Source organism: Balaenoptera borealis (assembly GCF_965194805.1).
Source record: "Balaenoptera borealis genome assembly, chromosome: 11".
NCBI classification, from domain to species: Eukaryota; Metazoa; Chordata; class Mammalia; order Artiodactyla; family Balaenopteridae; genus Balaenoptera; species Balaenoptera borealis.
The window spans coordinates 96,291,635-96,317,588 of record NC_138868.1 but is presented as its reverse complement, the minus strand read 5'-3'; the positions used below and the strand labels follow the sequence as shown (position 1 = coordinate 96,317,588).

Below are 25,954 nucleotides of genomic sequence, written 5' to 3'. Positions count from 1 at the left end.
TCCCCTGAAAGCTCTTGGTAGAAATTATAGGAGGTGGGGGATGCCCGAAGCAGGAGTTTGTCATTATGTTGCTGCTTTAATTAAAGATCACCCTGGCTGAAAGTCACAATGGAGAAAAAGAATCTTCTATTTATGTGAAATCCGAAAAGGTTGGTTTCTTAAAGTCTGGATCAGGGAAGTGTCCATATAAGAAAGTAATTGAACCTGGTTTCTTGGTATGAGAAGCAAGTTTTGTGAAATTCTTTCCTACTCATGAAATGTCCACACAATTTCATTTGTTATTATTATTCTTTGTAGGAATAATAGTGAACACTTGCTGTGCATTAATACTATGGGAAGCCTGTGCTAAGGGCTTTTACATATATTATTTTATTTAATGATCACAAGACCTCCCCCCACATAGGCATGTAACATTAGCTCCATTTTACATAAAAGGGAATACACTTGGAGAGATTAGTAATAGAACATGTTCAATCTAGCCCAGTGCCTGGGATATAGTGGGTGCTCAAATAATGTTAGTGGTCTCCTTGGCTACCCTTCTTAATAGAACACTATGGTTGTAGAAGCCTTGAACTTTCCGAGACGCACCTGGAGTCCATTAGTGTTTGCTGCCTAAACCACCTCTTGGGTTAATGAGTTTTACAAGCTGACAGCCAGCTGTGCCAAGCAGCAGGTCTTCCTTTCATTTGTTTAAACTACCTATTTCAGGCTTCAAGTGGTTCCTCTGTAGATCCAGTGATTCAAGAGTTGATGAGCCCATTCATGCTCGTCTCTGATAGCCTTTAATCTTGCAGCCATTTAATCAATGCACCTGCTAAGTGCCAGGCATTGTGCTACTCTCTGTGCATCCAAAGACGAAATCTTCCCTGACCTTAAGGAGCTCTGACTTAAAAGACTTTGATTGCTGGATGCTATAAGATAGAGGAAACGGACTTCGAAACCAAGTGAGCAGAGGCCCTATATTGAGGGCGTGGGCTGTGCACTGCACAACTCTATGTGGTGCCATCCCCATCAAGTACAGTTGGACACTGGATTTGTGCAGTGCACGACCTGTGCAACGGCATTCAGGGACCTTGTTGCTGCTGGGGGTCGGGGTGGGGTGGTGGGGTGGGGCAGGGGTGGGGTCACAAGCAACTTACTAGTATTTTCTTTAAAATTCGATTTCCTTATCTGAGATATGATAATCCCACTCCCTTCCTCACAGAGTCACCTTGAGGATTAAACAAGATCATGCACACCGAGTGAAGATTACAGGGTCTGGCACACAGGGGCTGCTGAGTAAATAGTAGCCTCTATCATCTTGTCTTTTCAGGGTCAAGAGTGTGCTTTGCTGTGAAGTGAGCTCTAAATGCAGCTGATCTCATCTGGGAAGGCTCAGGCCGATGGTCCTACCTGAGAACACACACGTGTTTTATTGAGACCTTGGCTCTAATCGATAGGAACAGCGTTCTCAACTGCTGCTGAAAGGTCAGAAACCTCATCTGAGAGTCAAAGGGTGACGTGGCCGCACAGAATCTGCCCCAGCTCTTTCTTGCAAAGCTTAGGCAAACGAACAGTAAAATTAGGATTGTTGTTTCTATTCAATAAATATTTGACATTGGTGGTTTGCTAAATTCTTTGAACAGCCTCTTTAGAGCTGGGTGATTCACACAGATTTTCGTAATTCTTCCTAAGGTGGAGGTCAGGAGACTTGCATCATCAGCCTCTCTTGCAGCTGAGGCCTGGGTCATGACTGAGGTTGGGTCAACCAGACTGGTCCACCGAGAACGAACAGCAAGCAGAGGTGGCCGGCGGGGCGGGCGGCGGTGGTGATGATGAGGAATTAGTTTTCGGGCCAGCGCAATGGTTGACTGTTTGGGTCTCTGAGGGTGGTAGTGGCAGAGCTTCTAGTATTTAGTCCTGAGCTGATGGGGGCATCAACAGACCACCCACAGTGAGCTTAAACCTTGAACCTGACTGCATGGCCTTAGATGCTGGGTCTGCGTTGCTGGGAGCTACGGATATCTTTTAATAAATATCTTTTCTTTTTTTTATTTTTTTATTTTGCGAGAACTAGCCAGAGTGAGTTGAGTTCTTTACACCTGAGAAGTCTGACTGATATTGTAGGAATGGAAACGATAATGTTTGTGTTAGGATAACTACAAGCCCCTCCTCATCCATCACCTTTGGCAGGAGTGACTGAGGATTCCGGAGTACCTGGAGCTCCCAGGAAGCACTCCCACCAGCACTGCTCTCCCTTCTCTCCTCTCCACGCCCCGGCCTCACTACCCCTCGCTGGCTTAGTCTCTGGACCCTTCCTGTGCCTTTCATCCTCCTTTATGTCAGTCACGGGAGAAGCCCTCTCACCCCCTGGCCCTGTGCTCTATTAGGCTCTGCACATCTCCTTTTCTGACCGAATTTTTCGGTCCCTCCCAGCCCTTGCTCTTGCCCTCTGGAACTCATGGCCAGCCATCGGCAAGCCCCCTCTTTTCTCAGTCTCTTCTCTCAACAGTCCCTGGTTTGTCTTTGCTGCTTTCACAGTCTTCTCAGTCGCCTCTGGAAGCACCCCCAGCTTTGGAACTCATGTCATCAGGAGTTGCTGTAGGTGCCTAACGACTCTGGGAGACTTGCTCTCGTTCCTTCAGGATTTCAGCTCCTGGCTCACTGTCACTCTCTCCAATACTACCTTCTCAAAATTCTTGGTGGTTTCAATATCCATGATCTTTCTAGTACTTTGGCCTCTTAGTTCTTTGACTACTTCCAATGTTCTCCATCCTGCCCCCCGCCACCCTGCCCCATGGCCATACCCTAAACTTTGTCATTGCCGATCACTGCTACCCTTCCAAGATATACATGTTAAGGACCTCCACTCCTCATTCTTCTAGCTCCAGGCTCTGGTATCCCAACTCTAACAATCCTTCCCCTTATTGGAACCCACAATCCCTTTATCCAAATGCCCTTCTCAGGTCCTCCCTATTATCCGTATCCAGCTTAAATTCTCCAGTTCATCATGACTGTTCCTCCTTTGCTCCCCTTGTCTTTGCATTCCAGGAGCAAAACCCCACCTCAGATGAACTGCAACTCTCTGTTGACTCTGAGCTTACACGTGGGCAGCTGAACATGGCTGGAGAAAAGTGCATGCACATCGTACGGGCCTTACTGCACATTCAGGAGCACGTGCCCTGAGTTCTGCCCGACAACGCTATTGTGTTTCCCCACCTCTCTCTCTCCCCCATGCCTATCTCCTCCCTCTCCTCCTCCTCAGAGCTGCAGCACTTCCTCCCCTCTCTTCACTCTCAGCGGATGACTTTACCTCCCAAGTCGCCACCACATCTACCCACCTGGGTACCTTGTCTACCTGTCTCTCTCCTGTGACCGTGGGTGCACCGCCCATGCTCCTGGGCAAGTGTGTGCTCTGTCCTGCCCACCCCCCACCCCCCAGATTCTCAAGGACATCACTCTGCAGTTCTTCCTGCTCTCCTCAGCTCATCAGTTTCCTCCAAACTGCTGCATCATTTATCTTAGCATAAAACGTACTGTTATCTCTCTTATCTTTAGAAAGGCTCTCTCTTGACCCCAGGTCTCCCTTTAGCAAACTCCTCCGAAGAGATGTCTGTGCCTGTGCCTCCAATTTCTCCTCTCCTTCTCTCTCCAACCCATTCCAATTAAACGTCACTCCCACCTCTGAAACTGCCATTGTCAAGGTCACAAATGAGCTCTGAGTTGCTAAGTCCAATGGTCAATTCTTCATCTTCATCCAACTTGACTCCTCGCTGTCAAATGTCAGCGATTTGATGTTTGACCCTTTCAAAACATTGTCTTCATTTGTCTTTCAGAACGTCTTTCCTGTTTTCCTCTTTACTCACCAACTGCTTTTTAACTCCCTGTCTTCTTAATGATGGAGCGTCCCAGAGCTCAGTCCTTGGACCTCTTGTCTATCTACCCTAAGTGACCTCAGCTGGTCCCATAGCTGTTAAGTTCACAGCAGATAAGACTCTCAGATGTGTGTGTGCGGTTCAGTTATCCCCCCTGAACTCCAGACTCAGCTGCTTATTGACATCTCCACCTGGATGTCTAGAAATGAACCACTGACTCTTCACGCCAAACCTGCCATGACCAAGTGCCACAAACGAAGTGGCTTAAACAACAGAAATTTGTTGTCTCATGGTTCTGGAGGTGAGAAGTCCAAATCAAGGTGTTGGCAGGGCCCTGCTGCCTCTGAAGGCACCAGGAAAGAATCTGTTTTAGGCCTCTCTCCTAGCTTCTGAATTCCTTGACTTGTGGCAGCATAACTCCAATTTTCACATGACGTTTTCCCTGCTGTGTGAATCTGTGTCCAAATTTCCTGTTATTATAAGGACACGAGTCATATTGGATTAGGGCCCACCCTAATGACCTCACCTTAACTTGACTACATCTGCAAAGACCGTCTTTCCAAATAAGGTCACATTCTCGATTCTGGGGGTTAAGACTTCAACATATCATTTTTGAGGGACACAGTTCTATCCATAACACCTGCTCCTCCTACTATATCTCATTTTAGTAAATGGCAACTCCATTCTTTCTGCTGCTCAGGTCAAAAACCTTGGTGTCATCAGTGACTCCTTGCTTTCTTACACACTGACATCCAATCCATCAGCATATCTGGTTGGTTCTACCTTCAAAATATATCCAGGATCCAAATACACCTCATTACCTCTGTTGCTAGCTCCCTGGTCCGAGCCACTATCTTCTGTCATCTGGATTAGTGGCAAGAGCCTACTAACTCGTCTCCTTGCTTCTGCTTCTGCCCTCCTGTAGTAGCCAGAGTGACTCTTTAAAAACGTTAAGACTTTGTCACTGCTTTGCCCAAAACCCCTCCCCGCTACGGCATGTAGAGTAAAAGCCAATGACCTGCAAGGCCTTACAAGGCCCACCACCTGCTTTAGCCCTCTGGACTCACCCCTTGCTACTCCCTCCTCCCTCCCTCTGCTGCATCCACTCTGGCCTCCTTGCTGGTTCTGCATCAGGATCTTTGTACTTGCTGTTCCACTGCTCAGAACACTCTTTCCCTGCATAACTGTTCTGCTTGCTCCCCTCATTCCCTTAGAGCCTTGTCCAAATATCACCTTCTCTGTGTGGTCAGCCCTGAGCAGCCCGCCCACCCTCACTCCTTATACTCCCCTCCCCACTTTATTTTCTCTCTGGCATTAAGCTTCATCTGATAAACTATGTATTTTACTTGTTTCTTGTCCGTCTGTCTCCCTCGCTTGAATGCATGCTCCTTGGAGACAGGGATATTATCTGTTTCAGTCACTGCTGTATCTCTAGACCTAGGACAGGGCTGGCACATAGTAGGTGATCAGGAAATATTTGTACCAGTAATTCATTAATTGAATTAATAGTCATTGTTATAATGGTGAACAGACAGTGATTCGTAGCTTTCAAAGGATGGTCACCATTTAATTGAGCCTCCAGGAGCCTGATGAGGTCGGTCTTATTATACTCCTGTTGCAGATGAGGAAACTGAAGCTAAATGTGATTATGTGATAGGTTCCAGGTCACACTGCTAATAACAAAACAAGAACTTGACTTTGGAATCAGACCATCCAGGTTTAAATGTTCACTCTGCCTCCTTCTGTATGAGCGTCCTTAAGCATTTTCCATAATCTCTTAAAACCTCAATTTCTTTTTCCATATAATGGGGATAATAATAGTTCTCATTTCATAGAGCTGTTGAGAAAATAAAAATGAGATAATCTTTGGGAAATGACTGGCAAGCAGGAAGCACTTGCTAAATGTTACTTTTTATTGTTATTATTCTCCCTATTTATGATTGTGATTGTACCTCACTGATGAAGCAAGAGATAAAATTGTGGAGGAAGGATTCTCTTTTGGAAACTTTATTTTCTTTTGGCATCAGCTCAGGATCCAGCTCTAGCATTCTTCTATGAAATCTAGTATTTTAAAAAAAACAGGCCCAATCTAGCCCCGTCTCAACAAGCGTATGTTAGTGTGTATGTGGGTGAGTGTGTGTTGCTTGTGCCTGTGTGTCTTTATTTTCCATTTACTTAGAAAATTGATAGATTTCCAATTTAGAGTAAGGGGGGACCGGGAGCGAGAAGGGAAATGGAGCTGCCCATCAAAATTAGCAGGGACGTGAGTAAAGGTCATTTGATCACAGCTTGGCTGCCTCTGAATTAACCTGCATAAGAGAGACTTGTTGAGTTTGCAGCTCTTTAAGGGGCATATTAACACCAGGAGTGAGGAAAGGAGATGCCCAGAGAGAAGGTCAATTTGTGGCTGCTCAGATCACCAGGGGTCCTGAAGAAACTTGTCTGGAGAAGCCAGCCCTGGGCCATTAGGGTGAGGAGCAAGGGAGGAAAGTCTGGTCCATGGAGGAGGCCTGGGTGCTTCTCCGAGGGCTGCCTCTGAAGTCTGGCTGGCCCTGTGAGATCCCTGCCGTTGAAGCTGGGAGGGGCGTCCCCAGTGCTGGAGCTACAGCAGAAAGAGAATTAAGGAGATGTGAGCACAGCATCCAGTATGGCAATTGCAGCTTCATTAATCGTCTGTGGGGAAAAGAATAGGAGGCATTTATATGATAAAGATGCTGGGAAATTAGAGGGAGCAGCAGTGCCGTTTACTGTTTTTATTTTATTTTTATTATCATTAAATTGCTTCAAGTCACCTGTAATTTTCCAAGGCTGTCACAATTACAAGTCTTTGAGGATTACACAAGACACACACAGTCAGAAAGGTATAGAATTTAAACTTTCAAAGGTCTCAGAGCCTCAGCTCTTTTTCGTTACCTCCCTGGCAGCTGGTTCTGTTGGGTTGACTTAGGTGAGCCCCCCGACCCTCACCCCCAAACCCAAGGCTGGTCCCAGCCCCTGAGCTTTGTGATTTTACCACCATCTTGGGGGTATAGTGGACCATGAGGCAGCTGTACCCTGGAGGGAAGAGGCATGACCTGGGGCCAAGGACCTAACTTCATATTCCTGCTTTTCTCCAGAATGGCTCCCTGCCTATGGGGGAGTCACTTACCCTCCCTGTCTCTCAGTCTCCTCATCTGTAACATGGGATGTTGATATGTAACTTATAAGATTGTGGTTTGACTTATATAGGGCTATGGTTCCTGTGTTCTGACAATTCTCTGACACCCACTGAGTGTCCTGCAGTCCAATTCAATTCTGACACTACCCGGAGTTAGCGTCAGATCCCAGAGTTAAAGACCAAGGTCCCCAACAAGACTGCTCTTAGCTCAGATGCCAGCCACAAATGGGGCCCTATTTTACCTGCACTTCTGTCTGACTTGGCTACAAATTCAGGGGTTCCCATAACCTCCCTTTAGGTTGGTTAATTTGCTAACTCCCTGAAAGTGCTATACTTATAATTACAGTTTTATTGCAAAGGATACAACTCAGGAACTTCCAAATGGTCTCAGGGTGGGGGGTGGCCAGAGCTTCCATGGAATCAGGTCTAGTCACCTCCCAACACATAATATGTTCACCAACCAGGAAGGTCCACTGAGCTTCAGTGTCCAGAGTTTTTATATGAGTTTTATTATATAGGCACATTTGATTAAATCAATAGCTACATGATGGACCTCAATCTCCAGTCCCTCTCTCCTCCCCAGAGGTTAGGGGGTGGGACTGGTCATTCTGGCATGGCCATCTCCTCCCTTGGAACTATCTAAGGGCTCACAATTAGCATAAACTCAGGAATGATCAAAAGAGGCTCATTATGGATGAGACACTCCTATCAGGAAACTCTAAGAATTTTTGAAGCTCTGTACCAGGAATTAGGGACAGAGACCAGATTATAAATTGCCAATTTATAGTTTTCTTTAGAATCACCCCAGAGCATATTACAGGTTCAGTTTCCAGGGTCCTGGCTCTCCAGATGATTGATACATCAGGTCTTGGCTGAGACCTACAAATGTGTGTGCCTATCATACTCCCAAGTGATATTGATGCTGGTGGTCTTTGGCTCATACTTGGAGGAATGCTGATGTAATATCATGTACAGTAATGTGCATGAAATTGCTCTGAACACTGTGACATTTATCAAAAACATTAGGCACTATCATGAGGATTGTCTCCTCCTTTGAACAGATCTGATCATTGGGTATGTGTTAAGTGTAACTGTAATTAAATTTCAGAGTTGAAGGAAGCCTAGAAGCCTTAGGAGTCTAGTTCTCTGGAGCTCCTAGAAGGGTTTTTAGGGGTTGGGAAAAGTTGGAAGATGAAGTCAGAATTGTGGGGTGTGCAAAGCCTAATGGAGATTAGAGTCGGGCCACTTGCAGTGTTTTCCTAGTGATTCCTGCAATCATCCCCCTTCCCTTCACCTGCTATTTCCTTGTTCATCCCAACGATGGGTGAGCCCCACTTACTGCCTCACGCCCACACTCCTAGGATGACTGTGAAGGACGTAGCCTGGGTCCTCTGCAAATCTGGGACCTCAGCTGTGACCCCAAAACTCTTGCAAGCTTCTAATTCAGTTTCTCCAGCTGTGGTCTTGGGATATCTCCCAAAGAACCACCTGGAGACTGATCCTGAATTGGTATCTTTGTGGGGGAGGGAGTGGGCCAAGGAATTGGCTTTCTAAATAAGTTCCCAAGGACCCTAACCCCCTCTCCCTGAGCAGATGGCCTTGCCTCCAAGTTGCTGGAAGTCTGATGCAGGGTAACAAGGGTAAGCTTCCTGTCTGGCAGGTAATAGGTACTCAGTGGATGTTTATGGAATGAAAGAGAGTATGACAAAGAAATTCAGTTTTCCATCTCTCCACCTTAAAGTTCTTCCTTTGCCTGTCTACTCCCAGCCCATGTCCTGACTGAGGCCCCGTAAGGCTTCTGGCCTCATGCAGGGTCTTGCTTTCTTGGTTATTCTCTTTCCTGTACCTTCAGCATCTTTCTTTCCACCATCTCTTTCTGCATAACGAGGTCTCCCCAGCCCTCCTTGCAAGGGACCTCCTGTTCTTTCTCCTTGTCTCTGATCAACATTTGCTACTTCCCCACTGAGATTAATGGCATCACCCTTCTCTCAGCTCCCTTCCACCCCAGCCATCTTTGACTCCTCCCTCTCCCTCACTCCACATCCAATCTGTGGCTCAGTCCTCTTTACTTTACCTCTGATCTTTGTCTTATATCCCTTTATTTTCGCTCCCCACGTTATTCCTTCTGTCAGGCGTTCATTTGCTCAAGTTGGGTCTCTTGCAGTAGCTTCTAGTTTCTGATGTCTGCCTTCCAAATTACACTGAACCCTTGGCCAAATTCATCACTTTAAGTCTTAGGTATTTTCATACCATTACTCTATTCAAAATGTTTCTCTGAGTCCCCACTGCTAGCAGAATAAGGTCCTCAGTCTTTAGCCTCCACAATTTGATCCTACCTATTTTTCCAGATTCATCTTCACTACTCTCCTAAACCTCCAGTCTTCCAAAAATTCTAAATTTCTACCTTCTTGGAACTAAATACTTGCTGTATTCTCTTGCCTCCTCATCCTTACCCTTGCTCTTTTCCCAGCATCATTGCCCCCGCCATCTGTTCAACTCCTTCAACTATAGTGACACCTGTTCTAGGAATCCTTCCATCATCCCCAGACATAAGGGCATTCCTGGAACCTCTATAGCCCTCCACTGGTCTCTGCCCTGCTTTGCTTTGTGGTTATGTGTATACGTGTCTTCTGAGATTATCAACTCCTTGAAGGCATGTAACAATATCAATAACAGCACACTGAATGATAGAGATGACTATAATTGAGTACTTATTATGAGTAATAGGTCCTTCACATGCAATAACTTATCACCATACTCCAATTTCATTGTTATCTCCATTTTAGAGATATTGAAACTGAGGCTTAGAGAGGTAAAAGCCAAAAAGCTGACAAGTGGTAGGGATGAGATTCAAACCCAGACTGACTCCAAACCCACTCTCTTCCTACTCCCAACACAGCTCCCAAGGCAAAGAAGAAAACTCACATTCATTGAGCAACTACTATGTGCCAGTCAGTGCTGGCAGGGGTCCAAAACTGGGCAAGATAATCCCATGAAATAATATACATGAAAGTGACTAGCACAGTGTTTGGCACATAGTAGGTGCTCAATATAATATAAATGCTAACTGAGAAATGGATAGACGTTGTGTCTACTCCACGCCCGAACTTGCTTCCAGAGTAGCGTCTGTGTCCTACTGTGGGGAGCTGTGGGCTGTGGAAGGAACCCTGGGGCTGAGATCTCATTTGGGCTCAGCCAAATGCATTTCCAATGACCCTGAGCAAGTCTCACAGCCTCTCCAACCTCATTTCCTCACAGAGAAATGAAAAAGTCAGATGACCTTTTTTCTAAGGTCTTTCCAGCTCTAAGAAGTGAGGTGATATAGGGGTCAATGAGTTGTAAACAGCAGAGCAAATACAAATGGAAGTGATTATTTTAATACTTTAGATCCTTCCTGCAGCAAGTGCATTTCTCTGGTTTTCAGGAAGATAGGATAATTCTCTTCTGCGAAGCCGAGTTTCTGAGGCTAAAGTCCCCAGCTCTCCTGGGCTGGCCAGGACAGAGGACAAATGGCCACCCCTCCCTGGTGCGTGCAGGGGAGAGGAGGTACCACTTGGGTCCCCTTCTGTCTTATGCGGCACTGACTTCTGTGGGATCTGGCCATGCCTTGCAGAGAGTTAATTAATGTCTGCAGGGAAAGTTGGCAGAAATAACAGTTCCTTTGACTTAAGAGGGGGAGGTGGCAATGAGCTTTGCTTTAAGCAAAATGTACAAAGAAGGAATAGGAAATCATCAACTTGGCCTCCTTTGCTGGGCCCACTAGCCTTCCTCTGTGCCGGCTACCAACCCCTCCAGTTTCCCCCAGGAAATGAGGCCCCCCACCAGTCATACATATATGTGGGACCCTGGTTTTTGTTTTTGAAGGTAAGCGGATCAGTACTGCTGTGGGTTTGTGAATGTGAATTTGGACAGGAGCCCAAGATGACCGGGAAGAGGCAAAGATGACAGAGCTGATGGAGCTGGGTGCCGTCAGGGGCAAAACACATGGCGCCGACAGGGCTTACCCTCAACAGGGCTGCCGCAAGCGGGCGCTTTTCTAGGCGCTTTCCCTGCATTTTCTCATTTAATCTGAACCCTCTGGGTCAGGTCACTGGGCTTCTGAATAATGGAGCCAAGATTCCTATGCAGGTCTGTCTATCTTGGGTGACAACATGATTACTCATTATAATATACCTCCTCCTGGGCAAATGGAATGCAAGGAGACGGAAACTATTGAGAAAAGAAGAAGAAAGTGGAACCAGGAACAGTGGGTTTACGAGGGGAGAGAACTGAGCCTGACAGTCCTCAAACTTGCCAGGGTTGGCTGCTGGAAGCTTCTAGTGCTAACATAAGTTGAGCCCTACTAAGTGAGAGGCTAAGGGACATTGCACGTACCTGCTCACTGAATCATCACAGTAACTGCACTGCTTTTATTTCTCATAGGAGGAGATGAAGCCTGGAGAGGACAAACGTTTTGCTCAAGTTACGCCACCAGTGAGAACGGCTAGAATTTGAACCCAGTTCTGTCTTACACCTAAAGTCCATGCTGGTTCCACCCTGTGGCACTGCCTCGCACTTTACGGAGCATCTCAGGATGCTGGTAAGTCCAGCCTTGGCAGGAAGCACACTTCTCACCCCCAAGGGCGGGAGAAGTGAGAAGAAGCGGGCGAGGGAATGAGGGACAGAGCTCTTGTTGAGTCCTTCCAAACCTGCCACTTGGCTAGGCACTCCACCTGTGTTTAATCTCATTTTGTTCTCCTAGCACCGGGTGGGAAAGGCATAATTGCCCTCATTTTGCAGATGAGTGTATTGAGGCTCAGAAAAGGCAATTGATTTGCCGAAGGTCACAGAGCTGGTAAGTGGTAGACCAAGGATTCCCATCCAGATGGGCCCAACTTCAAAACCCAGGCAAATTAAAAATATAATTTTGTACTTAATCAAGTAGCATCTCATGCTAGATTCTATTAAAGGCAAGCTGCAACAGAGGCCAACATTTAACAATAATTTTGTAGTTGAAAAATTTATAATTAAGGCAATCATCAATTAACTTATTTTTCTGGGAATAGAGAAAGGTTTGCCGTTATTGAGTTTTCGCTGCAGAAGAATCTGGAGCCTCACTGAAGAACCATGGAGCGTGTTCAGTAAAGCAGGAGTTAGAGAGAGCAGCTTAGGGAAGCTGACCTCGGCCGCGTGCCCAGAAAGGGGACGCATTCAAAAGCTTTCTGGGCACGGAGAGCAGGCGGGAAGCGCGGCCAGGTTCGCCGCTGCCTGGGAGAGTACTTTTGGCTTTAGTCTAGGCTATGGGTGGTGTCTGCCAGAGAGGTTCATATGTTCTCAAAAAAATAGGGACTGGGAACAAACTAATTTGATCATTTGTCTTCCCTGCTCAATAACCTTCAATGTCTCCCCATTGTATCCCAAATAAATCCCGTAAGCCCTACCTTGACATTCACAGCTTAGCACAATCTGGTCCCAGTTTACATTCCCAATCCTATGCCACACTCATCACCCCACATAAATTTCATGCTCAGGTTAAACTGGTCCACTTTTTTATTCCATTAACCCAATGTTGAGTCTTTCTCCTTTCCTCCCCTTTCCTTCCAAATCTACTTAGTAAAAATCCTGCTCTCAATTCTTCAAATTCCTTTCCTAGGTGACTCCTCCACGAAGTCTCCTCTGATTGCTCACCTGGAAGCAAACGCTCCCTCTCTTTACTTACACGTGGCACTGATCACACAGTGCCTTGAACTGAGATTATTCATGTACGTGCCTCCTCTTTCCTACTAGGCACAAGCTCCTTGTGGGCAGAGGTGATTCCTCACACCTGTGAGTGTAGGAATAAACCAGTAACTAAAGAGCTAAGAGATTAATGTCTTATCTATGACGTCATTATAGTTAAATAATGGTCAGCGTTTACGTTCAATAATTTGAAAGGACTTAGCTTGAACTTGCTTAAAAGTGTGTTAGAGACCTGAACCATTTTGAGAATTAGGTTTTTTTTTGGAGTTCATAAATGATTAATATTCACTCACTCATTCAATATCCTCAGTGTGGAATAATATTTTTTTTCTGAAAACCTTGTTTGAGAGAGCTTGAGGGTACAAGTCTCCCCCCGACACCGAGACTGGGTCTACCAGGAAGCACAATGCCACAGGTCCTCAGTGCTATTGGGACTGCCAGGCTGTGTGTCTGCACGTGCACACGTGCCCCATTTGCTGCATCCTCTCATTTGCTAGCCACTGTACTAGGGTCTTGAGTCTCACGGTTCTCTCCACGGCTGCAGAGCGTGGCTTTCCAAGCAAGCTCCAAGTCTTGCCAGGTGTCCGTCTTGTCCGTAGTTAGGTCAAGTCAGGGGAGAGAAATTGAAGGACGCTGCTATTAAAAATACTTGGTAACCAGCCAAGTAATTTCGCCAGCATTCAGCTCCGACATTGTCCTCTGTTTATGACTGGGAGGGAGAGACATTCCCAACCAAGGAATACCTCTGGCCAGTTTGCACAGCAGCGCTGGCCCTTGTCTCTAGTTCACTTGTTAAGTTTGCAAAATTAAGTCAGCAAGGCCCCATCTTGGATCAGTCATAGCCAGTAGGAAGACGACCACTCTGACTCTGGCCAAAAAGCCAAGTGCGGCTCCGCTCCATCCGTCTCCCCACAAATCTGGACTTACCTGAATGAGAAAAGCATCATTGTTCTCTTTGGCTCTCTCCTTTTTTGGAAAGTTGGAGAACGATCTCATTTTGAGTGGAAACCAAGATGACTTGCTCTGCTTGCTGCATCCAGAGGCAGTTTACTCAGTGGTCCAGAATTCAGGGCTCTGGGGTCAGTGGGAACTCAGCTCACCCTTGAGCTGTGGGTTTTGTTTTGTGGGTGTGGTCAGGTTTCTTGACCTTTCTGTGCTTTGCTTCCTCATCTGCAAAGCAGGACTACTCACTGGACTTCACAGTTGTTGAGCGAATTAGATGAGCTGAACATAGCAATGGACAAAGGAAGCTCTCCATGGGTGTCATCTATTATTAGAATCACACCTGCCCATGTGATGTGACAGGTTCAGCTGACCTGCTGTAACCACCTCGCTCCAAGGATGGCACACTCCTTCTTTTGCTTTTTCTCCCCTGATTGATTCCTTAATCAAAATTCAAACCTAACTGTGACGTTTATAGCATTTCCTGTCGAACGTGACCCTTGACTGGGGGTATGGGATGCTTCCTGTGTTATTCCGGTCTGTGCAATAGACATTCCCGCACTGTTCCCTTCCAGAGAGGACCTGTGCTAGGCGGTGGGAGGTTTAGGGATGAAAAGGTAGTGAAGACACTATTCTTGCCTTCGGGAGATTGTCGTCTGTTTGGACTGAAAGAAAGGTGCCCGATTCCTATAAAACACCACCAAGTGTGAAAACTGTTGAAAATGAGACGCAAACCCAATGACCAGGCTGTTGGCGCTAAGCCGTGTCACTATCCTGCCTTATTTTAATTATGGTTTCCCTCCTCTGCTATCATCAAATTAAAAAATCCTTCACATGGTAGTCTAGCAACATTGCTATGTTGTCATACTGCAAATCATGTGGAAAGAGCTAATTGTTTTCAGGGAAAGTTTCAAGTAAATTTATGAGCTTATGGACAAATTGCCCGTTATTGCTTTTGAAAAAAAGCACTGTCAATGGACTAATTTCAATCTTCAAACAAACAAAAAAAAAGAATACCATCTCACATGTTTCTGGAGCTTTAAGGTTTATAAATCTCACTGTTGTGCATTTTCCCTCTGAGTCCTGATGGTGACTCTGTGATGGTGGGAGGGATTCTCAGTCTCAGGTTGGAAAACCAGGCAGAGGCTTGGAAAGGTCGTGTCTTGCTTGCTCTGTTCACGTGCTGAGGGGGCTTGTGGGGTTTTGGAACCCAGGACCCCTGACTTCAAATCCAGAGTTCTTTTTGCTGCGTTACTCTGCAGTCAAGTAGTTCTGCACCATTTCACTAACATTTAATTAGCTAAAAGTGGAAACAGATAACCTTGAAATTAATTCGAGTTAATGTTAAATGTTGCTAACTTTTTATTAGTTGAATGTTTCCATTAACTTTTCCAGTGGCTGCTTTTTTTTGTACCCACTCACAGCAGTGAACAAAATTGAGTAAGTGCTCCATAAGTCTTTACTGAATAAACAAATAGCTCAGCTGGCTGGGTTTGGCTGCAGGGTGGGGTTAGAAAGTTGAGTCACGGGAAGACAAAATTGAGTATTTAATTCACTCTTTGGTTTGTCAAGTGTTTATTAAGTCTCTGTTCTATGTACAGTGCTCCATGGAGGAGAGCATGGCACACGTGTGGTCCTTGGCAAGTTATTTAACCTCTCTGAGCCTCAGTTGCCTTGGCTTTAAAAATGAGGAATAATAATAGCACCCAATTCATGGGACTCTTATTAGCATCAAATAAATTAATGTATATAAAGAGCTTGGTTCAGAGGCTATCACGGATTGTTGGTGCTCAGTAAGTGGTAAAGATAGTAATTATCAGTCTCCGTGCTATGTATTTATACACGGTTCGTACCCCGAGGTTCCACAGATTCAATGAAGTGGTCTGTTGCACTCAATAGCAGCACAGAATGCCCCAGTCGATGTGTTTTGGAGCAGAGGAGGGAAACAGAGGCCAGCTATGGAAGCAGAGCTGCGTTCCCGTGGTCGTGATGGAGGAAGAAAGGGTCTTCCTTCTTAATTTTCGGTGACAGTCGGGGAAGGGACCCCGACAACTCACGTGCTGGACACACGCCACACTCCACGTGGGGCCTCCACTCAGCATCCTTTGGGAATTCTGGGCCCCTGGGCCCTTCAGCCGATTGCCTGGATCAGGTGTGTGTGTGGGGATGCAGGGATGGGGCCTGTGATACAGTGACCACTCTGGGTTCGAGCGACAGAATGACAAAGCTGGCAAAGCAGGGTGCAGGTGGATTGCTTCCCCTTCTGCAGTTCTGTGTCCTCTCTCTACAGTGGAAGGAAAGAGTCCTCCCTGGGGCCCTGGAGTGCTCCTGCCTCAGTCCTCCCCTTGAGCAGGGCTCTTCTGAGGCTGAGCCCTGGGGAGGGGAGGGGGCAGGGGAAAGGACTGGAGTGCTGGCCTCATCCCCAGGGACCCTTCCTGGGAGTGAATGTGGGCACAGAGACCTCCACTTTGACTCGCTCCAGACTGGGCTGCAGTCTGGGCCTGATGCACAGCACTGAGTTGCTCTAATGAATGGAGCTGCTGGCCAGCTTGTTTACGACCTGACATTTTTGCTGGCCCTGCCAGCGGCTGCCTCCTACTCTAAGTGGGGAGAAGCCACTTAGGAAGACAGCAAAGCAACCTGCCACCAATCTGTCAGCAATTGGCTTCCATTAGGGATAGGACGGCCCGTGAGGTCGGGGAGGGGCAGGCTGGGAGGGAGAATGAAAGAGAAAGACAGATCTGTCTGTTTCATCTCATCCGGTTTCCAAATCCCAAAGGGATGTTCGGGGGAGACTTGGTAAACTGGGCAATGGCTGATTGTCTCTCTTTCAAGGTGACAGCTGGGTTCAAAGGTGTCTTCACCTCTCTCTCTCATGGAAAGAAAAGAACCAAATGCCAATTTTGCTGATTGTATCAGTTTGTAGAAGTGCATCAGGTTTATCATAAACTGTCCTGGCTGCCCCCCAGGATGGTTTATCTGTCCCCATTTCTGTCTGATCTGTTGTATCTGTCTATTCTCATGTCTGTGTCTCCCAAATGGCCATGGCTTTCCCCAAGTTTTTCTTCCCTGGTTGTATATATATTTTTAAAAACATCTTTATTGGAGTATAATTGCTTTACAATGTTGTGTTAGTTTCTGCTGTATAACAAAGCGAATCAGCTATACATATACATATATCCCCATATCCCCTCCCTCTTGCGTCTCCCTCCCACCCTCCCTATCCCACCCCTCTAGGTGGACACAAAGCACCGAGCTGATCTCCCTGTGCTATGCGGCTGCTTCCCACTAGCTGTTTTACATTTGATAGTGTATATATGTCCATGTCAGTCTCTCACTTCGTCCCAGCTTCCCCTTCTCCCTCCCCGTGTCCTCAAGTCCATTCCCTACTTTGAGCAGTGGTTCCCAAGTAGAGAGGCAGTATTGCACATGGGAGAGGCCGTGCGTAGAACCATGTGGGACTTTGGTTGTCTCCATGACTAAGGACTGCTCCTGGCTCTCAATAATCACTGGGTCTGGACCAGGGATCATCTAAACATCCTGCAATGAGCAGGGACAGTCCTACACAAAAAGACTCATCCCACCCAAATGCCAGTACTTGTCCTGTTAAAAGTCTAAGGCAGAAGTCTAGGGCCATGTACCCCAATGTTCACTGCAGCACTATTTACAATAGCCAGGACATGAAAGCAACCTAAATGTCCATGGACAGATGAGTGGATAAAGAAGATGTGGCACTTATATACAATGGAATATTACTCAGCCATAAAAAAGAATGAAATAACACCATTGCAGCAACATGGATGGACCTAGAGATTGTCATACTGAGTGAAATAAGTCAGACAGAGAAAGACAAATACCATATGATATCGCTTATATGTGGAATCTAAAAAAATGGTGCAGGTGAACCCACTTACAAAACAGAATAGAGTCACAGATGTAGAAAACAAACTTACGGTTACCAAGGGGAAAAGGGAGGGTGGGAGGGATAAACTGGGAGATTGGGATTGACATATACACACTACTATATATAAAATAGATAACTCATAAGAACGTACTGTATAGCACAGGGAACTCTAATCAATACTCTGTAATGACCTATATGGGAAAAGAATCTAAAAACGAGTGGATATATGTATAACTGATTCACTTTGCTGTACAGCAGAAACTAACACAACATTGTAAATCAACTATACTCCAATAAAAATTAATTTTAAAAGTCTAGGGTAAGAGGGACAAAGGTACCCAGGGGTAACTGGGCTCAAGGGGGGGGGGGGGCTGACTCATGCTAACTCACCCGAGACTGATAAAAAAGAATTGCCCTGGAACAATTTACAGAGGGGCTGTTACTTTTTGGTGGACAGAGACTTCCCTCTGCTCTTTGGAGCTCCTCCTTGTTCCAGGACGATAGGGAAAATGACGCATCGGTCCAAAGGTGAGCATGGCCTGGGGGCTAGTGGAAGCCAGTGCACAGTGGGGCCCTATGAACCAATCATCACTTGTCATTGTCGCAAATGCCTCTCTCAAGTCGGGAATACTTGTGGCATCTGTGTCTCTCCCTTTCAGCCAGTGCTGGATAAAACCCCAACAAACACTTGCTCCTGGGGCCCCTGCCACCTATAGACGTTGCGCTGAGCTTGTGCTTCAGAGGGCCTTACTCTGGCCCTTCCCCTACCTGGGACTTTGGATTTCCTGACCCAACAGCCCCAAGCCGGCTCCCAGGGCCTCTACCCCAGATCCATTGGCGGGGTGCACATCCTGAGGCTGAGGATGGCCAAGGAACAGCTGTTTTGCAGGGGGCAGGGAGACAGAGCTTGGACAGTTGGCTTGAGCTCTAGGACAGAGCCGAGGCGGGAAGAAAATGGGTGGGGCTTGCTTTGGGCTTTCTCTTCCAGGATCCAGGCCTGGCATCTCCTATTAGTACAGCCTTTCTCCCCTGGGATTCCCAGACCTTAACTACGATCATATCCAGTCTTCCTGGGAAAAATGCCTGTGTTACCTTGACTGGATTTCAGACCATTGATTCTTCACTCACTCAGATCTGGGGTTTCTCTCCAGTGATTTCTTAGAAGGTTGATCACATGTATTTTGTTGGCTCTTATAAGTATTCACATCCCTCTGAGGTCCTTTGTGAGGGAATAGGGTGGGATTGGGTCACTGTAACTTCCCACAGTAACAACGATGTCGTGATGTCAGCTGTTTTATTCCAGCTCTCTTCTTACTATGTCTGTTCCTATGTCTATTTGGCCCAGGGTTTTGTTTATTCTGTTTTCTTAAAAGTTTTACCTTTTGGGGCCTTGGGCACAGGACCATAAACTTATCCCATCAAACAGTAAATTTGCGGGGTTGGTATCACTTCCATACAAACATTAGAGGTTTTGATATTTCAGGCTGCAGTTCTAGCCGTTTCTTTGATCTTTTACTGACCAGTAAATTATTTATTGGGTCTGTCATAAAGATAAACCAAAGTCTATAAACTATATTTATGGTATCACAAAAATCTCCGTCCTACCTGGCATCTTCAGAGGTAGATGGTGGTCCTGATGATAATGAAGCATCCAGGGCTGGAGTGACACTAGGGCCTGGCCACTTTGTCCCCTTTTTAAATACCTTTTCTTCTTTCCTTTCCTTTGAGCTGTTTGCCTTCCTTCCACGATTTTGCTTCATTTTCCCTTCCCTCTACTATTTCTTTGGCTCCAGAGCTGAGATTTTTGCGAGGGTTGTTGTGAAGATCCCATTGCCCCTCCCTGGCCTCTGGGAGGCCACATCCCCCTTCTGCTTGAACCCCAGGCCAATCTCAGCTCTTCCCTCCAGAAACCTACATCCCCAGCCCCCAGTGCCAGGCCCAAAGCTGTTTCCTTCCCGTGCAATCCTTCTGCCTTGAAGCCCAGACACCTGTCAACCCCTGGGAAAATGAACTGTGCTCAATCACTGGCCAGTTTCAACGGACACTTTGGGTTGTTGGGAGAATTCATTACAGAGTGTGTGTGGTGCATACGTGTGATTGGATGTGCTCGGGAGCAGATGACTGCCAGCCTTTAAGCACCCTCTTTCATTTTATTTTTCCTTTGACTTTTAACTAGCACCTTCCTCAATTAAAGTGGCAAGGGCAGACAAGGAAATCAGTGGATCTCTTCCCGAACATCAATAAAACACATTTCTCTCCAGGATACCTATTTGTTATTTGGATATCAGACTGACTGTAATCTGTTTCCATTTTCCTTCTTCGTGTCCCCCGCCAGAAGCTGGAGGCTCAGCCATGGATATCCTGCTGTTTCCATTTGGCTGAATGAAGGGATAGATTAGATTCCTGTTTGCTTTGCGGACGTTTCCATCAGATATTCATTAGATGTGTCAGGGAGAGCCTGGAATATGTGTCTCCCCTATTTATTTTGGGTGTGGCGGGGTGGGATACTGGTGGAGGGGGCTCTTGGAAGATGTTACCACCTGCCTCAAAGATACCACCATGATTTTCTTTCTTCCTCTGCTTGATGATAAATCACGGCCCGAGTTATTTCTGTTCTGAGAGATATGGATGTCACGGACTGCTCCCTGCTGCTACAGAAGAAAAGAAACTGGACCTTGGTGGAAAGGTAGGAAGAGTGTCTTTGATGCAGCATTCTACAGTGCAAGGTGTTCCATTGTACAGATGAAGAAACTGAGGTCCAGAGAAATTAAGTAGATTGTTTCCATGGGACCACCCAGTTCTCCCCTCTGTCTTCTTTCCTGCTGCCAGTTCTCCTGAGGGGTGCCTCCAGCCTAGCCACTCCCTGCCCACCTACTTGCCACGAGCTCTGGGCCCTCAGGAATGGATGTGTCATTGATATGTACTTGCAGCCAATCAGGAAGGCAGGGACATGCCTAATATTTGCTGTGTCTGATAAGTTGCCTAGCATGTCACCAGGCACAAGGTGAGCTCACAACACATCCTGGTCAATTGATTGAGCCCTGGGACTCACCTCTGAGGTTGCCCATCCTCTATGGCAATTGTTTATTGAACCCTTACTATATGCAGGTCTAGCCAAACCTTCTGGCTCCAGAATACCCACGTCTTGGGAGCCTCATTCCCACCCTTCTGGAGGATCCATTCCTTCTGCCTTGGCCAACAGACCGGCCTCTCCCCTCCCTCCTTCTTTGTCTGTTTCCTGTCCTGCCTGCATCAGTGCTGTGTTACCAGGACAGCCCACCGCCGTTTGTTTGGTCCTGCACCCACCCCCAGCCCCGCTGCCAGCTGCTACTTTCCAGGTGTCCCCACTTCAGAGGGACGGCTCCGTTTTACTTTTTTATTTTTTTTAACATCTTTATTGGAGTATAATTGCTTTACAATGGTGTGTTAGTTTCTGCTTTATAACAAAGTGAATCAGCTATACATATACATATATCCCCATATCCCCTCCCTCTTGCATCTCCCTCCCACCCTCCATATCCCACCCCTCTAGGTGGTCACAAAGCAACGAGCTGATCTCCCTGTGCTATGCGGCTGCTTTCCACTAGCTATCTATTTTACACTTGGTAGTATATATAAGTAAGTCCATGCCACTCTCTCACTTCGTCCCAGCTTACCTTTCCCCCTCCCCGTGTCCGCAAGTCCATTCTCTACATCTACGTCTTTATTCCTGTCCTGCCTCTAGGTTCTTCAGAACAATTTTTTTTTTCAGATTCCATATATATGTGTTAGCGTATGGTTTCTCTTTCTGACTTACTTCACTCTGTATGACAGACTCTAGGTCCATCCACCTCACTACAAATAACTCAATTTCGTTTCTTTTTATGGCTGAGTAATATTCCATTGTATATATGTGCCACATCTTCTTTATCCATTCATCTGTCAATGGACACTTGGGTTGCTTCCATGTCCTGGCTATTGTAAATAGAATTGCAATGAACATTGTGGTATATGACTCTTTTTCAATTATGGTTTTCTCAGGGTATATGCCCAGTAGTGGAATTGCTGGGTCGTATGGTAGTTCTATTTTTAGTTTTTTGAGGAACCTCCATACTGTTCTTCATAGTGGCTGTATCAATTTACATTCCCACCAACAGTGCAAGAGGGTTCGCTTTTCTCCACACCCTCTCCAGCATTTGTTTATAGATTTTCTGATGATGCCCATTCTAACCGGTGTGAGGTGATACCTCATTGTAGTTTTGATTTGCATTTCTCTAATAATTAGTGATGTTGAGCAGCTTTTCATGTGCTTCTTGGCCATCTGTATGTCTTCTTTGGAGAAATGTCTATTTAGGTCTTCTGCCCATTTTTGGATTGGGTTGTTTGTTTTTTTGATATTGAGCTGCATGAGCTGCTTGTAAATTTTGGAGATCAATCCTTCATCAGTTGCTTCATTTGCAAATATTTTCTCCCATTCTGAGGTTGTCTTTTCGTCTTGTTTATGGTTTCCTTTGTTGTGCAAAAGCTTTTAAGTTTCATTAGGTCCCATTTGTTTATTTTTGTTTTAATTTCCATTTCTCTAGGAGGTGGGTCAAAAAGGATCTTGCTGTGATTTATGTCATAGAGTGTTCTGCCTATGTTTTCCTCTAAGAGTTTTACAGTGTCTGGCCTTACATTTAGGTCTTTAATCCATTTTGAGTTTATTTTTGTGTATGGTGTTAGGGAGTGTTCTAATTTCATTCTTTTACATGTAGCTGTCCAGTTTTCCCAGCACCACTTATTGAAGAGGCTGTCTTTTCTCCATTGTATATTCTTGCCTCCTTTATCAAAAATAAGGTGACCATATGTGCATGGGTTTATCTCTGGGCTTTCTATCCTGTTCCATTGATTTATATTTCTGTTTTTGTGCCAGTACCATACTGTCTTGATTACTGTAGCTTGGTAGTATAGTCTGAAGTCCAGGAGCCTGATTCCTCCAGCTCCGTTTTTCTTTCTCAAGATGGCTTTGGCTATTCGGGGTCTTTTGTGTTTCCATACAAATTGTGAAATTTTTTGTTCTAGTTCTGTGAAAAATGCCAGTGGTAGTTTGATAGGGATTGCATCGAATCTGTAGATTGCTTTGGGTAGTATAGTCATTTTCACAATGTTGATTCTTCTAATCCAAGAACATGGTATATCTCTCCATCTGTTTGTATCATCTTTAATTTCTTTCATCAGTGTCTTATAGTTTTCTGCATACAGGTCTTTTGTCTCCTTAGGTAGGTTTATTCCTAGGCTCCTTTTTAAAGAGAGTGTTGTTTCCTGTGACACTGGCAATCCTTCAGAATTGACAAGGCCTGTCTCTGCATCTCACACTCTGCCACCGGCTCTCAACATGGGGCCTAAGTGACTTGTCATCTTCTCTTGTCAGTCGCCGCCTCCGGCTGGCACTCCTGCTCCTCTCTCCCCACTGGAGCCATAATCCTCCCCTTTGATATCACAGTTGTCTCCATGATACTGAGTAGCCCTCACAGCTCTGCAGGGGCTCTCAGCCTTCGAGAAAGATGGAAACAACAGCAACAAAGACCTTCTTAAGAAAAGGGTAATGTCCATCTCCACCCCCCATCCCTTCACCCTCCCGGGAAAAACATCTCTAGTAGAGAAGGTACCCAGGAACTGGGAGAACGGCAGAAAGACCCTCAGACAGAAGGCTCTGTTTGCCACTGCTGTTCCAAATGGTACTTTTAATTTTCCTGTTTAAGCAGCATGCCCAAGAGAGCTGGCTTTTGCCCCTGGTGTGACACAGGAAGCAGGGTGTCCAACAGCAGGATGGGCTCAGCTTCCATAAGGGAGGCCCTGGAGTGAACCCCCTTAGGTCACTGGAGAACTCAGGTCTGGGAGGCAGGGAGTGGGAAGGGATGGGAAAACAGTGCAGGTTTTGGAATTCCCAGCGATCTCTATGTGTTGCTAACAGCTTGGCATGTGCTATGCCCCCACCTACACATGTCAGACCCAGTTTTTTTGGTTTGTTTTTTTTAAATAAATACAAGATCAGCTTTATTTATTTATTTGGGTGCACCGTGCGGCATGTGGGATCATAGTTCCGAGACCGGGGATCAAACCTGCAGTGGAAGCACAGAGACTTAACCACTGGACCGCCAGGGTTTTATGTGTTATGGGGGTTCTTCTTGATTCCCCCAGACTCTGGAGGGTGGTTTCTGGGGTCTCTCTCTCGGGCTGTGGGGTCTGCCAAGCCAAGGGCACTGGGCCATCTCTCAGAGCCTTGGGGTCCACTCCTGGTTTGGCCATTTGCTCTTTCTGTGCAGAGGGGGAGATGTGGTGAAAAGATGCTCAGATCTGTGCTGGTGCACACTGGCCATGTTTCCTAACCTTAGATTGTCACATAGGTTATGTAAAAACTTAGTGTTAGGAAAATAGAAAGTTCTTGATGCAACTGTATTTATTATTGCGGTTTTAGGTAAGTTGTTTTACCTCCCGCATCTCAGTTTCCTCATCTGTAAAGTGGAATAAAATGATCTTACTTGCCACCTTATTATAGAATCACGCGAGGAGATGGATGTGAAAATCCTTTCTGAAGTGTGACGTATGAAGAATTATTTGTAACCTTCTTTTATACCCAAGTGTGTCTATCACTTAGGGGAGAAGGAATAGGATAGAATTTGCCTTAGATGCTCAGAAAAGGTTTCCAGGCTGCCAAAATCCCTTATTGTCCCTTCCTTGCCAATCCCTTCATCCCTAGCTTGCTTTGGCTTCACAAATTCCCCCAAACCGTGTTGCTGCTCCCTGCAGACACCCCACCCCCAGGACAATTGCAGACACCATGCCTGGTAAACAAGGAAGTCTCTTGGGGATCTGGCTCCCCCATCCTCCTCTCCTGTAATTATTCTTCCATTTGCAGGTCTCACCAATCTGAATTTTGACTTGTTAGGGAGTCAAGTAGAGTAGGATGGAGCCCTCTGCACCTGAAGCCTGACCCTGGGGTCCCCCAGCCTTTCTCCCTAAGGCCAGCGAGCTGATTGTTCCAGGGCCACTCTGCCCTTGGCAATTCCCAGCAGGAGTTTCTTGGCCCCAGCCCAGACTTTCGCCTAGTTTCTATTTCTGCCTTATCTGTGGATTTCTCGTGCAGAGCATGGGCAGTGTGGGAGGAGAGAGGCAGGGCCACACCCAGCCAAACCAGCCGGGGCTCCAGCCTGGCTCTGGGAATTTCTGTTGGAATATTAACACTGGAGGAAGCCAGTGATTACCTCTCAGACTTGCAAGTGAGTTGGGCAGATTGGCTTTGCCGAGAGCTGGACAGACCGCTGGACAGAGTGAGCTATAGCAGCGAGGGCAGCACATGGTGATGAAGGAGGAGATTTGCTCCCCCAGAAAGCGGGCTCTCCAGGGGCTGCCTCCTGGTGAGGGGGGGTCTCTTAAGTGAATTCATTTTGACAGTTTCTGCCTTCCTTCAGAGAGGTCCCTGGATATTGCTTTTGTTGTCTCTCTCTGAGGACTCAAGGGAGAGAATGCACCCGGTGATAGAGAAGCACGCACTCACCCAGGTACCCCACAGGTGGCTGGGAAGATTTCTTTCATTCATTCATTCATTCCCTCAACTAACTGGTACTGTGCACTCTTTCTGAGTCAGGCACTAGGCTGGGTTCTGGGGACATAGCAGTGAGAAAGACATTCATTCCGTACCCTTTACTCCACACCGGGTGTGGTCAGGGACCAGGATGGAGGTTAGACTCCCCTCAGCTGCTCAGTTTGCCTTCCTCAGACCCAGGTCACTTTTCTATCCCCAACGGAGGACATGTCACATGGACACAGGTGGGGATGGTTTAGCCCTCTGCCCAGCTTTGTACTCCCAGCACCGTTTCTCTAAAGAAGAGAACCTAAGGTCACATAGGTGAACCAGACATTCTGGGTATCGCAGCACTGCCCTCAGCTCCTATAAACAAGGGCTCCTTCCTCAAGACACGTCACTGCCATCTGCTGGAAAACTGTCACAGTGAATGTACAACTCTGCATGATGACAGTGTGAATGGTGCCCCCCTAGATTTGTTCAGTACTCCACCTGCCTGCCCATGTGGTCGTGGTCTATTGTTTATTGTATGAACGCTGCTGTAGGTCCACAGGGCAGCAGCTACTGTCAAAACATCTCAGGAGAAAGATGCTGTGGAGTCCCAAACCCTTGAGGTGGGAAAAGACATCTTTGTTTGCTATTAACGTATATTTCTAAAGTTCTATTAGGTGGAGGGTGAGTGAGGGTGGAAATTTACAGTATTCCAACCTACATGTGCGAATCTGACTAATGAAGAGGTGGAAGGTTATCTAAGAGCGTCTCCCCTCTTTCTCATCCATTTCTCTTCTCTACTCCATCCTGGGGACACAAAGCGTCACCACTTAGGCAAGTGCCAA

General features: G+C 46.4%; 1 long non-coding RNA gene across 12 annotated transcripts in view; it reads left to right on the top strand.

Annotated features, from left to right (window-relative positions):
• The window catches only part of LOC309604815, a 338,151-nt gene that overhangs the window by 208,574 nt on the left and 103,623 nt on the right, over positions 1-25,954 (top strand). For 9 of the 12 annotated variants that reach the window (XR_014231069.1, XR_014231071.1, XR_014231072.1 and 6 more), the window contains one exon: positions 1,313-11,590. This is a non-coding gene — a long non-coding RNA (uncharacterized lncRNA). The remainder of the gene's footprint in view (positions 1-1,312; positions 11,591-25,954) is intronic. The other 3 variants (XR_014231068.1, XR_014231079.1, XR_014231070.1) reach the window with 2 other exon arrangements.